The sequence below is a fragment of the Bactrocera neohumeralis genome, chromosome 3 (genome assembly GCF_024586455.1).
Source record: "Bactrocera neohumeralis isolate Rockhampton chromosome 3, APGP_CSIRO_Bneo_wtdbg2-racon-allhic-juicebox.fasta_v2, whole genome shotgun sequence".
Taxonomy (NCBI): domain Eukaryota; kingdom Metazoa; phylum Arthropoda; class Insecta; order Diptera; family Tephritidae; genus Bactrocera; species Bactrocera neohumeralis.
Window position 1 is genome coordinate 17,356,222 of NC_065920.1, and position 17,242 is coordinate 17,373,463.

The 17,242-nt window shown below is 34.9% G+C and overlaps 1 long non-coding RNA gene across 1 annotated transcript in view; it reads left to right on the plus strand.

The window, feature by feature from the left end:
* LOC126752095 (uncharacterized) overlaps positions 1 to 17,242 on the plus strand; it is a 320,020-nt gene that overhangs the window by 181,008 nt on the left and 121,770 nt on the right. Inside the window, exon 3 of the long non-coding RNA XR_007665957.1 lies at positions 2,706 to 2,755. This is a non-coding gene — a long non-coding RNA (uncharacterized LOC126752095). The remainder of the gene's footprint in view (positions 1 to 2,705; positions 2,756 to 17,242) is intronic.

Here is a 17,242-nt window from a genome sequence, read left to right on the forward strand (position 1 = left end):
CATATGTATGTATGTATGTACATACATACATATATTAGTTTTGTTGCGCTTATTTATTTTTGATTTGCTGCGAGTCTTCTTTTGCTGGTGGGTTTTGCTTGTTGCGGCGGCTTTTTGTTTAGATCCTCACGCTGCGCTTCTCAGCGTTGCTCCATTCTTCTTATTTTATGCGCTCAACTCGAGGCGTTTCCAGGAATTAAATCGAATATCTCTACTGCTTGGCAGCCGAAGCGCTTTTATTTGGGTTTTCAGTTTCAATATGTTGCCGCTGCGTTCACGCATAGTTGCTGCTAGCGAATGCGCTCGATTAGTTGCTAATAAATTTTGCACACGGAAATGCCAAATACATACATATTTCTTAGTATATGTATGTATTTATTGCCCCCCACCATGTTTTAGGGGCTGCATTAAAAGCGCGCATCCGTCTGTCTCTATGTTGAGTAAAGCATATATTGCTGCTTAGCTTGCTGTGTGCAATTTGTCAGCAATAAATTTTAAAACGGCCAAAGATAGAATTACAACTGTTTGCAAGCGTTGTCTAATTGGTCAAGGGGGGTGCATACAATGGATGGGATGCATAAAAAATGAACAGAAATCAGCCGGATAAGTCTAAAAATTCCTAAGTTAAGAGAATAGTGTATATTTATGGTCTGAAATTTTTACGAAGTTTGAACACTCAGGAGGAAACAAACGTCGGTTACCTTATAAAATATATATTTGTAAATGATCAATGTGTTTGCTCCTTAGTTTCTGAGATATCGATCTGAAATCTTACACACTTCTTTTGCTTCCACCGAACTTGCTTATTTGTCGGAACTACCGATATAGGACCATTATAGCATATAGCTGCCATACAAATTGACCGATCAAAATTGAATCTTTGTATGGAAAGCTATTTTATTTTACAAGATATATTCACGAAATTTCGGTCAAATTATTAGCAAAGGCAACCTTGCAACCTCAGAAAAAATTGTGCAGATCGGTCCACTATAGCGTATAGCTGCCATACAAATTGACCGATCCAACTGGAATCTTTGTATGGAAAACTATTTTATTTTACAAGATATCTTCATGAAATTTGGGACAAATTATTATCCAAGGCAACGCTACATTCTCCGAAAAATTTGTTTGGATCGGGCCACTAGCCACATAGCTGCCATATAAACCGAACGATCTGAATCGAGTCCATGTATGGAAAATTATTTTATTTTACAAGATATCTTCATGAAATTTGGATTATGATATTATCCAAGGCAACCCTGCAACCTCCGAAGAAATTGTGCAGATCGGACCACTATAGCATTTAGCTGCCATACAAACTGATTATCCAAAATCGAGATAAAGATCTTTTTATACCCTTTTTGCTATAAGAAATGCAGCTGTGAAGAGTATTATAGCTTCGGTTGCAACCGTAGTTACCATATTTCTTTGTTTTAATAGCTAATTTAAAAAAATCTACCGTAAATTTAATAGTTTTTTAACTATGTTATTTAAATGCAAAATAAAGTCCTATTGCGTATTTAAAAATATATTCATGACGTCAAATAAAGTCTTGACTTTTAAAATAGGGTGCGTAAGCATACACACAGCCACAAATAATTGTATGCACTTCCTCATATATTTATATGGTTAAATATATAATAAAAATGTAACGAGTTTTGCTCGTATAAACGAGGCATCTTTACTGCTGTTATGTAATTTTATCTATATACGTATATTTTTTTTGTTGCTTTTGATTTGCACATAAACTTCCCGAAAAGGGTCAAATCTGTTATTTTCTCACCCCAATTCAAAGGCTTAACCTCATTTTTGCAACGCTGTACTATTGTTATTATTTTATTTCAGGCACACATATGTACATACCTATACATATCTATACATATATCTAGATACTTATATATAAGTATTTGCACCTTTGGATAGTAATATAGATCACTTAGTTCTATTCCTTCTTTGTGTAATTCCTGTACTGTCTTTTCTTTGTTATTGTCTAGCAGTAAAGCAACAACTGCGCCGTGGAATTTCCAGTTGCAACAGGGTGATTTCAGTCTATTACCATTCTATATTCTAAATAAAGGATATGAAAGAACAGCAAACACACCTGAATTCCTGAGATGTGCGCAGCAAGCTTTTCATGACTTACAATGACAATTATTGTTTGCATTCCTCTTTAATTTTTTGCTTTTGTAAATATAAATTCCTTCAGAGTTTAGCTTTATGATTATTATAACTTCTCTTGTATTTTTTTTATTCGGGACTGTAACGTGAAACCATTATTTTTTGTTTTTTGTTAAAACAAAGAATGTACATAACCTAGTTAAGAACACGTTTTTTCCCCCCAAGAAGCTGTTTATTTGACGAGACCATACAAATCGAACGCTCAAAATCAAGCTCTTACAAGGAAAACTTTTGTATTTGATAAAAAATATGTGCACTAAATTTGGCATAAAATGCTGACAATCTCCCAATAAATTTTTCATATCGGACGAATATAACATATACATATGTATGTATGTAGCTGCCATACAAAGCGAACGATCAAAATCAAGTTCTTGTATGAAAACTTTTTTATTTCTGAAAAGTATTTTATGCTAACTAGCATTTTTTCTTGCTTTATTTAATAATCGCAATATTTTTTAATAAATAAGTTATATTTTGATTTATATACAATTACAATAATCTTTATTTTATTTTAATTTTTTCAGTGCGACGTAAACATTAGGACAGCAAAATTCGCATAATTAATAATTAACCGGTAAGTCGGCTCTAAATTTAATATAAAATCATAAATTTAGTATAAAATCATAAATTGATAGCCCAAAATAATTTTAAGCCCTCTGAATAGTGTGTGTAATTTAATTAATAACAGAATTGTGTTGCATGTGAATCATGTTGTTGTGATCCGCAAAGGCAAGATTTGGACATGCCATTTTGGCATTATTTGCACTGTGTACATTTCTTATCTATATTATATTTGCCTGATTCTTTTAAAATTATGCTCTTTAATTGAATTTTCGCCTAAAATTAGGCAAAATCTATTGTAAGGTTGGCCAAAGCTGATTTCTTATCAACTAAATGCATTTTTGTTATTTTAACAACTGTCATCCTAAATGTAGGCAATATTTGTTGGCTAAAAAATTAATTAATCATTAAAAGGCATAACAATGCATTTTAAACATTTAATTTTGAATGGTTTATCCGTTTATTTAGAACGGTTATGCCACATCATCCGAAATGTAGGCAATGCTTTTGGCACTAAATGGTCAAAATCAAGATTTTTACCAAGTTTTATAAATTTTTTTAAATACAAAAATTTTAATTTTTATAAAAAAAAATTTAATTATAAAAAAAATTAAATTATAAAAAAATTTAATTCGAAATAAATTTTTAATCCGAAATTTGTTTATTGTTTTTTATTATAGAATTATTTTAATTATTTTTTTATTATACATTTTTTTATTATGTTTTATTTTTATTATAATTTTTTTAATAAAAAAGTTAAAGTTTTATAAATTTTGTGTGAGATTTTCTTTAATTTACAAATAAAAAATTCCATTTTTATAAAAATATTGTTTAATTATAGAAAAATTAAATGTTTATTGAAATTTTGTGTGAAATTCTCTTTAATTTACAAATAAAAAAGTTGAATTATAAAATTAAAAAAAATTAATTATAATTTAAATGTTAAAAATAAATTAAATTAATTTATATTAAACATTTTTATAATTTTGAAGAACAAATTTCAATTAGAAATTTTTTTTAATTATAGAAAAATTGTAGTTTAAAATATTTTCATTAAAAAAATTAAGCCAATATTATATTCCTTTAAACTATATTTTTATATATTTAAGTATATTTTTTATGAAGGTTATATGTTTCTAAAGTTTTGTATTCTCTCGCTTGTGCACTTAAAACTTGCCAAAAAAGTGAAAAGTGCTAATATTTTGTGTTAAATTGACAATTTTTTTATATTTTATATGTATGTGTATTGGTGCGCATATTTTAAAGCATCATAAATTCAAACTGAGAACTGTTCATTATCGCTTTCAACGCGCCACTTACAGCCGCAGCATTGGCGACGAAATTGTGACAATTTCTTATTCTCACCTCTCCTGACATTCGCTTTTTTCGCTTATCACACATTTTTGAGCATTTTTATGCGCACAACACACCAGGGAATGCATTGTCACGACAATTGTGCCACTTAGGAAATATGTATGTATGTATAAATGTCGAAATATATATGAGCGTGTATGTGTGCCCTTACCAGAGAAATATGAAAGACTAGGTTAGTAAAAATATATATTATAGAGATATGTGTGAAAGTTGCTATGCAACACCTTGCAAACGTTTCGGAGCGGAGGGATTGACTGGCGAACTGAACCGAAAAGAATGTAAACGCAGAAGGTTTCTCAAAAACCGCAAACACATAGCAACGCAAGTGTGTCGCCACCCACCGAGAGCCTTGAAAAGGAAATAACTTTCACTTTCGGCGGCAAACAAAATTTCTAAGAAAGTATTATATATACAGATGTATGTAAATATGTATTTTTATGTATGAATATATGAAAAGTATGTTTTGCCGCTCCTCTCCACATCAGCGGCACGTCAGAGAGGCACGTCAGAGGGTGTGGTGTGGCAGCGGGTAGTAAATGGGGGGCGAAAAACTTCAACGAAACACTTTTCAACTGCTTGACAGCGTACACATTTCTTAGAAACATTTTGCCGTACACATTTTATTTCTATTTTCACTTGCAGCTGCTGTTTAACTTTCACTACACGTTGCACGCAGCGGCGGCGGCGGTGGCCAGCGAAACAGCAAATTGACAGCAGCGAAAATTTCGCTGTGACAGTGACAGGCTGTCAGGAGATTGGGGAGACATCTAGTGTAGCGGGGAGAGCGCAAAAGAGCGGGTGAGGGAGAGGGGGAGTAGGGGAGTGGGTGGTCACCACAACTAAGCGCCACAAAAGACAAGCGCGTGCATGCAGCGTCTAGGGAGTTGCGGTAGCAGCAACACGCGCACACACACATCTCTACATACACTTATACACTACTAAGTTGTTAGTAGATACACTTTCCAGCGAAAATCTTTACATGCCTTCAACTGCAATTCAGGGATACAGAATTTTCAGCCACAATGCACAAGTGGCGCAAACGTAGCGACATCTAGTCGAAAACGCTGCCGAGGGGTTTTTGTGTTTGTTTCTGTTTTTTTTTTAACTAGCTAACGCAGTGATGCTGTATATCCTGCCGGATGCTCGTGGCCCCTCATACTCCACGCCGTACTCGGTGTGTGTTTGTATGCGTGCATTGTGTATGTGTGTGCGTGAGTGTTGGAGCTGCAGGTAGCGTCCGCGGAAAAGTGCTGTGGCATGATGTTAAATTTACAAACTTTTTTTCTATACAAACTTTTACGGCTGCTTTTGCTGCTGCTGCTGCTGCTGCATTAAATTTCTTGTAGATAAATGAAAGTGAACGCAAAGTTTTCAGTTGGAAGTGAACTTTTAAGAACGAATTTGTACTTGTGTTTTCTTAGAGTTGTTGTTGTTGTTAAACTTATTTTGAGCAGAATTTAGTTCTAAACAGTTTGCTGGCCGCTTCGCTGGCGGCTTATACTCGTATTTGTTACGCCTGCACGTTGTTGGAAAATGCTGTCAACTCATTTATATATTTGTATATAAGTATATGTACATATACTATATATTGTATATATGTATATATATACATACATATATACATATATTATATATAGAAAGTGAAAATACAAAAAGTAGTTGCTGGTCTTGTTTGGCAAAAGTTTTCCAGTCGAATAGGCAACGCATACACACACACACATACAAACTCAAACACAAACATTTTGGGCTGCGCGCAAATCTTTATGGCTTCCTTAAGTATTTAGTTGGCTTTTGTTGAATTTTCGATTATTGAAAAAGTAATTTTAATGGCACACAGCCTGCAGTGCATATTCTCAAGTGTTTGTTCAAACAGCTTAAAAAGTTTGCAATGTTGTATGTGTTTTTTTATAATAATTTAGCGCACTTTTAGGCGTTTTAGATTTGATAATTGCATTATGGACAGAAATATGTTGATATAGAATGGTCTTTCAGTTATAGAATTGTATAAACAATTTTTTAGTAGCTTAGACTGCCACGGCGGGATAGTCTAACTAGAATAAAAATAATAAAAAAAGAAAAAATGTTATTTTCGGCTGCACCAAAGCAATAACACGCTTCAGAGCTGCGTTTCCTACAGTACAAAAGGGTATAAAATATATGTATGTATCTTCATTTTAATTGATCAGCTTGTATGACAGCTATATGCTATAAGTGGTTCGATCGGCACAATTTGTTCGGAAATTGCAGCGTTGCCTTGTGTTATAATCTGTACCAAATTTCATGTGGATATCTCGTCAAACGAAAAAGTTTACCATACATGCTTGATATTAAGCGCTCAGTTTGTTGGCAGCTATGCGATATAGTGATTCGATCGGAACAATTTGTTTGCAATAATCTGTGCAAGTTTCGTGAAGATATCTCGTCAAATGGAAAAGTTTTCCGCACAAAGACTTGATATTGCTCGGCCAATTTATATGGCAGCTACATACATATGTGCTCTTGTGGTGCGATCTGAACAATTACATTGAAGATTGTAGTGATAACTTGGATAATAATTTCCAATGTCAATGTTTCGTGAAGATATCTCGCCAAATGGAAAAGTTTCCCATACAAGGATTTGATTTTGATCGGTCATATGGCAGCTATATGCTATAGTTGTCCGATAATCGCGCTTCCGACAAGAAAACAGCTTCTTGAGGAGGAAAGAACGTATGCAAAATTTCAGATCGATATCTCAAAAAATCATGGACTAGGTCGCGTAAACCTAGACGGCTAAATCGGCTCAGCGCATCATGCTGATCATTAAATCTATAGAGTCACCGAAGTTTTGTTCTTTTTGATTGGGAATAATACTTTAAGGTGGTTAACTCAATACTTATCTTATACAAATTCTTTTTTTGATGATTTTTACATACATATAATACTATGTAAATGTTGCTGACAAGAGTTCAACCAACTCTTCTTGAATGCGGTCTTAAATGCAGCGACACCAAATTATTTTATTATTTAAATATATACATATGTATGTACATATATGTATGTATATTTTCATTTGCAAGTAAATTCAGTGCACAGACATTATTAGCCACCACCAAGTCAAGAACTAAGTACCATATAAAGTACACTCAAGCATATGAACACCATACATACTTACAAAGCCGTCAACTGCACTACCTTTTACACTCTCCTCACTTAAACCACAACTATAACCAAAATGACTTGTAAATTGCATATAGATATCATTAATAAAATCTCAAAACATACAACTATTTACAACAAAAACGACGCGCTTAACTGCTTAATATTCCTTAACTCGTGTGCAGCGAAGTGCGAAGCCAACAATGCTTGACTACAGTGACAAGAACTATCTACATATGTATATATATGTATGTATGTATATACAAGTGCACATGAGAAACAACGGTAAAACAATGCCCAAACTATGTAGATGGCAACAACAAAAAATACACACACCCATAGAAGCGAGCAAATGCACGTCTTAGATGACATGCATTTTGACACACGAATTCTCAACCGGATGACTGACTACTGACTGAGGTTGTCTCAGAAATTTAGGCCGAAAATTAGTTACTCGCATTATCTGTATGTATGCAAGTATGCATGTAATAAAATTGGTTGTTTCTATAGTTTAATTAGCGGTGAGAAGTGCAGAGTCGAAGAGGTGGTAGAAAAATACACGATTATGCATTTGTTTTTCACACGCGTACAGCGACGCATTTTGTAGCAGATAAGTAGGTATGTATGTAAATACATACATGCAAATGTATGTAGTATGTATATTCTGTGCATAGTTTGGAATCATGACTCTTCTGTTCACAATAATATTTATAATTACCCGCAATTATGTATATGCGTGGTATGGTGTAATCGCTTCAAAGTTTTATTTGTGTGATTCTTTCTTCACAGTTGAACATTTTTCTAGTTAGTTCTTAGAGACTTTGTTGGTTATATCACGTATTCGGTTGTGGTAACATAAAGGGGTGCATACTTTCTTGACAAACATTTTTTTTGTTGAAATATAGGCTCAAATGTTAGGAATTTGAAACATAATTTTTTTTTCTTTACTATCTGAACATGTCAATTTTTTTTAGGTTAGGTTAGAGCTTTTGTCCTAAACCTCATACTAGCGATAGATCAAATTTATACCTCGAAATTCTTGGCTTAAGTTTTAGAAAGGATCAGAGAGCATCCTGTTAGTTTTTGCCATTACGAAAAAAAAATTAATTAAAACTTTCCTGGCATATTTCATACTACCTCCAATGAATAATTTGTGCCTATCGCTCATAGTTTACGAAATGCTAAAAATATTATTATTAATCTAGAAAAAGCATCTTTTATCTCGTAGTTGAGATTGTGGAAGTAAACACAAATTTTAAATTATTTTTTAATGCATTATTTGCAACTCTGCCTTTGAGCAAGTTTTGCCTTCTAAGTACCTTTTCAAACCCACACAAATGTATATACACATATACAACACACATATAATTTAGTTTCTGATGTTACCGTCAAATATATACAATATACATAATTGAGTTTCTGCTGTCAGCATAAAAAAATATTACTTCAACTTGCTTCCAGTAATAGTTGCAACATTATCATAATAACCGCATAACGATTAAATAACAACATTTATAAGTTTATCACACAACTTCGCCACTTAACAGCAATAATATCTGTTGTAACATACATATGTTACTGTAAGCATGCCAACTGACATTTCCGCAAGGCTTGATTATGCACAAAGCCATATGCTTGCAAAGACACACCCACCACCTGCACACAATACAACGACTACAATAAGAATAACTGCAGCCTCCTGCCAATGACAGCGCACATCAAACGTACTCTCGGCAGAGCAGTCGTTAACATTCGCATTTTTCTTATGCTTCGCGCTATAATACCTTCTAAAACACACAAAGCTTATATCACTTGCATTTTTGCAAGCATACATACATAAACATACATACATACATACATACATACATCTACTTTCCTCAAACGCATAACAACATGCATATGTACTAAACTATATGTATATACACAAGCACACACATAATTTTCATAATTCACATAATGTCCAAATGTTCAACGATTGCTCATACTCAAGCTACTACAATAATATTTTTGTTGAAGTAATATCCTTGCATTATTATTGTTGTTGCAATTGCACATCTAATCAGCCGTATTCTTTCACTCATTCTCCACTTCTGCCAATACTTTTTGAAAATTGTCAATGCTATTTTTACATTTTTATTTGGTTTCACATTGTTTTCCTTTCTAATCTCTGTCATTTTTCTGTGTAATGTCACTTTGATGTTGTATCATCGCACAACGGTGCTGTGCGCCGCAGGGTTTTTCAAACCAAGCATTTTTCGCTTCACTAGTTATGTCCCACTGTGATTATGACCGCAAATTTCGCAAGGCGCTGTCAAAATGAGTTGTTTTTGCATACACAGACACACACACATATACATGCAGCTGACTGCAATTGATGTGTTGCATGTGGGTGCCATCAATGTTGCCTGCTATTGCAGCACATCTGTGATTATTATTATTGTAATAGCACATTTGTTACCGTTTGTTATGCACAAAATATATTTATAATCTTTCTAACAGTTGTTTTGCACATTTGTCAAATGATGCAATGCGCTCCCACATTCCCACTCTCTCTCTGCTAGTGCTATACATGTATGGTAGTATGCCAATGCATATGGCGTGTGGGCGTGTTGTGCTTGCATATAATATGCCGTAGTATTTATTATGTGATAACAGGAGGCTGGTGCCGACTTCAAGAAGGCAGGTGGCTTATATAACTTAAGCAGTATTGTCAATATGAATTTATGTTGCTCTTGAGTGTTTGAAAAAAAGCTTTTGCTTTGTTTATGTTGTGTGTTGTGACAAGTTATTAATATTTTCACAGATGTTTTGCTGCAAATTGTGGTTATGATATCGGAAAAAAAGAAAAAAATAAATCGATCAGGGTTAAAGTAGCGTAAGATGTTATTTTTTTTTTAATTCTCAAAAGTTTGTTTAACATTTTATATACACATAATGTGTTCATGTACATATGTATGTACATACATATATTCCGAAAAATCGGACAATTGGATATCAGGCTGATTGTTTTCACCAACGACAAGGAAAGCTCCGCGATGGCTGTAGTGCTCGACTTAAAATTTTCACACGACTTTTTTATGAAACTCGAAGAAATAAGATTATTGATAAAGAAAAATTTGACACTTGATGTGCTAAGAAATCAGTGAAGAATTTGAGGTGTACGGATAACGAATTTAAAATCAAAAATTTGTCATCACATACAGCTCGTTTTCTCATTGTGGTAAATGGTGGTAGTTTGATCTTTACACTTCTGAACTACAACACAAAAAATCCTACGGGTTTGGAAAATTGGTTTAGAACCAAAAATTAGCAAAAACCAGTGGCAAAATGACTGTAAACTAGTGTAATTTTTGAAGACCCTCTGAAGTGATAACTTTTTTACAGAAAAATACTTTTTTTTGGAATATTTATAAAATTAATTCCAAATCAAGGCCCAAACAGACGAAATTTCTCTCGAGAAGAGCTGCATATGAACCAAGGTGAAAGTTGAGATCCAGACAACGGTCAATATGAACTCAATAGACTAGTTTGAAAATGATTTGAAAGTATTACAAAATATGTGGAGGAAATATCGTTCAACATACATATCTTATGACTAGAATAAGAAATTTCGGTAAAATAAAATAGATATCGGCATCCTCAGACGCCGCAGGAATCAAATGTAATATTTCGGCGCTTTTTTACCGTACTAAAAATTTTATATCAAATATTGCGAAAAAAATATTTCAAACAATAAAAAAATACTGAAAAATTATTACAAAAAAAATTTAAAAAATTATAAAAAAAAATTAAAAAAGAAAATAAAATTAAAAAAAATTAAATTTAAAAAATTATTTTAAATAAAAAATTAAAAAAAAAAATAATTTTAAGAAAATTATTGAAAATAAAAAATTAAATTCTGCTATTCAAAATTATTTAACAAGAAACTATGTATCCTGTGTTCCCTTACACACATATCTATGCACAAAATCGCATACCCGCATACACACATACACGCATCCACATACATATGTATATGTATGTTCGTATGTAAATTAAAAACGCGAATTGTTCAACTATGACGGATGAATTTTTCCAGGTATTTATACCACACTTTTGCCGTTAAACACCGCGGTCACACCATTGTGTAGTGTTGCTTCTGACTTGTGCTTATCAGTACGACAGGCAGCAATGTGGCGAGAAACATGTCAACCTGTGCCGCCAGGATGTCAGCTTGTGCAGCTAAGGCTAGCCAGCAATTGTGCGCCGCCCCACCCATAAACTGGCAGGACGACCATGCAGCATTTGAACCTTCCCTCCAGACTCACTTTACTGAAGCTATGAAAGCGTGCTATGCGTTGTCAGCGAAAATTAAAAAGCAGATATGCACACACACGCATACATACAAACACAAATTTATAACAATAACACTGCAAGCGAGTGCAGAAAAAAATGGCAGAAAAATAAATTAGAAAACGCAAAAATCAAACAAATTCAAATGCTACCAACACACACAGAGACATACACATACGGAAACCAACGTTGATGGCAGCGGTTGAATGGCTGTTTAGTCGTTGGAACGTTGCGTTATTGCGCTGGCTCTGCTGGTTGTTGGAGGACCTGGGCACACAAAGCATCCTCACATAGGTAGAAAAAATAATAATAGTACATATAATAACGGTATACAACAGCTGGCTGACAGTGACGTTGTTAGCGACAATGAATACTGAAGCGATACAAGTGGGCTGGCTGGCTGACTGACCACGTACGGTGGCACCGTCGAGGCAGCGAAAGTGTGGAACGAGCAGAGAACTAAGGACTCACAAAACGCACAGGAAGTATCGAACAGCCGGTTAGCAGCCAGGCAAAAGTGTGGCTGACGGCTAATGCTGCCGGAGAGTGAGGATAGTCTTTCATATGAGTGACGTTGCATGTGCGCTGTGGCACAAATGTGCGACTATTCGCAGGAAAATGTCACTGGCGCACAACATTTACATACATGCCAGCCAAACAATCAACAAGCATACACACACAAACACACATTGTACACATTAAATTCGCACCGCTATTCAGCCATGCGTTTTGACCGAACTGAATTGAACTGACAAAACAGTTAGAGTAAAGAAGCCTGCAAATAAGAAACATGAAAAATTTCGGTTGGACCAAAGCTAAAATACCCTTCACAGGTGCATTTTTTATGGCATAAAAATTTATAAATTGAACTTTATCTTGTTTTTGAGCGGTCAGTTTGTATGGTAGCTAAATGCTATAGTGATTCGATCGGAACAATTTGTTCGGAGATTATAGCGTTGCCTTTGATAATAATATATGCGAAATTTTGTGAAGATATCTCGTCAAATAGAACAGTTTTCCATACAAGAATTTGATATTAAATGGTCATGGGTTATGGGAGCTATATGCTATAGTGATTGGATTGGAACAATTTATTCGGAGGTTGTAGGGTTCCTTTTGATAATAGTATATGCCAAATTTCGTACTGACATCTTTTCAAATAAAAAAGTTTTCCATACAAGGATTTGATTTTTAGCGATGAGTTTGTATAGTAGCTATATGCTATAGTGGTCCGATCTTAACCATATATTCGGAGATAGTAGCTCGATCTTGGATAATACTATGTATCAAATTTTGTGAAGATATCTTTTATATTAAAAAAGGTATCGATGATTCCGACAAGTGACTATCTTCCTGGATAGAAATTGAAGTGAGCGAAATTTCAAACCGTTATCTCAACCGTTATCACAGCTACATATATGTATATAAAGACGGGCATCTCCTTCAAGGTGTTACAAACTTCGTGTCGAATTTGAAATACCCTGTAAAGGGTATAAAAAATGCACATACATGTTACCACAACAAGGCAGTCAATGGCTTGCCACCAATCTGCAACTACACCTCTATCGTACATTCATTCACACACCTCGTGTATAGACCGCCCACATGACCGAACTGCCTGCTTTTGCCTCGAACTGTGTATAGCCTAGCACACCCCTATGACCCTCCACCACCACTATAATGAACGCTTGGACGCATGTATCATTGATGAATGCGCCGCCGATAACAAATCTCAATCAAATGTCAAAAAGGTAACAGACATGCTGTAATGCTACACAATTTTCACAGTGCGACAAGAACGGCTCGTGCAAAAAAAGCAAAGCAAAATGCACGAGGCCAGTCTGGCCTATGCAAAATGAAATTGTTTTTCGGAAAAAGGCCTGACAATATCGTTGCGAAAGTTACGCAAAATCGCACAACACTGTCCACAAACAAACACATGCAAAAAGAAAGCACACACATACATATGCATATGCAACGGTTTGTGGGCGTGATTGTATTTGTTTGAAATTGACAGTTGAAATTGTTATTTCGAGTTTTACCTGTCAAAAAATTTAAAAAGGGCGTGAGCTTGTGTACAAAAATAAAAATGTGTGTATGTAGTATGTATGTGCATGCAAGTACGAAAATTTTCTATGCACGCAAGCTTTAGTGCTTCAAGCTTGGGAGAGGAGTTAATTTTTAGAGGTTAAAGTTTTTAATGAAATATTAAAACGAAGAAAAAGGTTGGATTGCAAATCAAATTGCATAGGTTTCAATAAATTTTTCAAAAAAATATCAAACTTTTAAACAAAATTAACCAATTTGTCTAAATCTTACGAAGTCCTAGAGAGTATTTCTAACACATAACTGTGAAAAACTGTTAATTTTGTGCTTTCAACCGAAAAAAAATTTTCAGTAAGAGCGCCGTTTGGGATATCAATACAATTCTTTATTACTGTGAAAGTATATTCGATGCCATTATGTATGGAACTCGATTTCTTTTGCATGGTCACCACGGGCACGCTTGCAGAAGTCCAGACTCTGAACCTAATTTTCGACGGTTTTCAAGCATAAATCGGCCAATACTGCTGCAATTTCACCTTCGATATTCGTACGAAGTTCATCAATCGGCGCCGGTTGTTGGCATAGACCATAGACTTGGCGTAGCTCCACAGAAAATAGTCTAACAGCGTCAAATCACACGACCGAGGCGACCAATTGACTGGGCCATTTCGTGAGATCAGACGTTCACTAAACATGATTTTCAATAAATCGATTGTGACATTCGCTGTGTGGCTTTTCGCGCCGTCCTGTGGGAACCACATACTTTCCAGTCTATATCATACAATTTGGGCCAAAAATATTCAGTTATCATTGAGCGGTAGCGATTCCTGTTCACAGTAACCTGCCGGTCTTGATCATCACGGAAGAAGTATGGCCCATTGACGCCGCCGACCCATAAACCGCACCAAACCGTAATTGTTTTGGGATACAATGGTGACTCATGTAGTGTGGATTGCTGCCTGACCAATAACGCATATTTTTCTTATAGACGAAGCCATCCAGCCAGAAATGAGCCTCTTCGCTGAAGATGATTTTTCGATGAAAATCCGGATCATTTTCTGGTGGTCAAGCGGCTTAAGTTTTTGCGTCAAATTGATCTTGTTAGAGTGAAGGCCAAGATCGTTTTGCAAAATTCGCCACAACGACGTCAGAGATGCCAAACGCTTGAGAACGACGTGTGAGAGACTGATTTGGGTCTTCCTAATTGACACTTAGTGAAAGAGGTCATTATATCCGCTTGCTTAAAAGTCATTATTAAAAAAATATCAAAATTTTATTTTTTGTATGTTATGAATCTGTATGGAATAAACACCCATAAAAATTTGTAAAACAGTTATAACTTTCCTTTATGATGACCCACAGCTTTAGAAAAAAAATCATAACCGAATTTTTGAGTTAAAAATAACTTTTCAGCACAATTGCGCTCAATTCTTACTCCTTTAAATTGCAAGTGGCACTTCTTCTCTTCCTCCAATAAAAGCAATCCTTTATTTTTGAAAAACATGCCTTCATTTTTGGAAAACAAATATTTGTACAACAAACATTCAAATGGAATGACGCATATCATACTCATATGTATTTAAAGGATATGCATCCATAAATATATTACCAGCATTTTATTGCCAAGTTAAATAAACTTAATTAATATTGACGACTTGATTGCGCAATTTTTTTTGGCGCAGCGCTAAATATTAGCCATTTTTAAGCTATACAGGGGATTTTTTCGTGCAAGCAATGGAAGAATAAATAGAAATTAAAAAAGGAGCAGCAGCCACTGTTTGTTGTTCAATTAAAAAATAGCCGAATGCCAAGCCACGGTACTTGAGTGGCGAAAAAACTTCACAACAGAATGTGTAATGTATGAGTGGCAGCAGGAAAGTCCTTAACCAGCCATTATAGAGCTTTACTTTTGGTAGTTCTTTCAAAGTACCATACTATACAGTGATTTTTATACCCTGAACAGTTTATATAAGGTTTGTCATGAAGTTTTTAATACACGGCAGGAAACGTTGGATACCCTATTATATATACATATATACTTTTTGAGATATCGATCTGAAAATACACACATGTTCTTTTCTCTCTAAGTTCTTGCTCATTTAGCAGAATGACTGACTTCGTATCGCTATAGCATATAGTTGCCATGTAAACTGATCCATCAAAATCAAGTGTATGTATGTAACACTTTTTTATTTGACGAGATATCTACACGAAATTTGGCGTGGACTATTACTCAAGGCTTCACTATAATATCTGAATATTTTGTCCAAATCGGACCACTATAGCACATAGCTGCCATACAAACTGACCAATTAAAATGAAACCCTTGTATGGAAAACTTTTTTATTTGATAAATTATCTGCATGAAATTCGGTACAGATTATGGTCTAAGGTAAGGCTACAATGTCCGCACATATCATTAAAATGGGGCCACTATAGCACATACATAACTGTCATACAAACTGATCAATCAAAATACAATCCTTATATGGAAAACTTTTTTATTTGCTAAATTATCTGCGGTACAGATTATTTTCTAAAGTAAGGCTACAATATCCGTACATATCATTCAAATCGGACCACTATAGCATATAGCTGTCATACAAACTGACGGATCAAAATTTAAAGAAATTGTTTTATAACACTTTATGCTATAAGAAATATGTCTGTGGAGGGTATTATAGCTTCGCTACAGCCGAAGTTAATGTTTTTTCTTCTCATATGTATGTTTGTTTATGCGTGTGTGCCAAGCGACAGCGCGCAAAAGGCAAACGTTATTGTAAAACTAAATTAAGATTGAAATGTAAAACTGAAAACGTTTTACACAATTACAATGTATCAATCCTAAATGAACAAATACAAACACACACATTTATTCAAAGATTTACAAGCACGCAAGTGCATAAACAATACCGCCGCTGAACGGGTTTGAGCAGGAGAATATGCTAAGAGTGGTGTTCCGATATAACCGCCGGCATTAGGTCTGCTTGCCGCCATACAATTTCTGTATGAATGTCCTGAAATCGCGATTTAATGGAGATGAGTGGCTCAAAAGTCTGCGTCATGACCACTTTCGATATCGATGAATTGCGTTGATGAATTAGTGGCGGTGTGGGGGGTGGCACCACAACTGCAAAAGGGTTATTTTTGAGAGTAAAGGCGCGCCAGCTGCAGCTAACTGCTTAATCGTACACCAAAAAGCACTACGTTAACGAGCGGCACACACACACGCATACCGAAGGACACACTCCTCCTTCTTCCTATCTCAACTGCTGGAAATTAGCGTGTGAGTAGTTGGAAAAAATCGAAATAGCTCCAAAAATACAATATTTCTTTGTCCATTTGAGTTTTGTTGCCTCCATTTTATCGCATTGTTCGTTGCTGGGAATCATTCGACTGCATAACTTACAAATCCGTTTGGTTTGCATATGAGCTGGATGGATATGAGGTGGCGTTGTTGGCATTGTTTTTGGCATTGTTTTTGTTGTTGCTGCTGGCGAACGCAACCAACATGCGTGCGGCTAGCAGGAAACAGCGTGTTCAATACACCATTGCGCCCACACTCTCTTTTTCTGTTAAGGTGAAATGTTGTGCCCGCACGCTAAGCAGC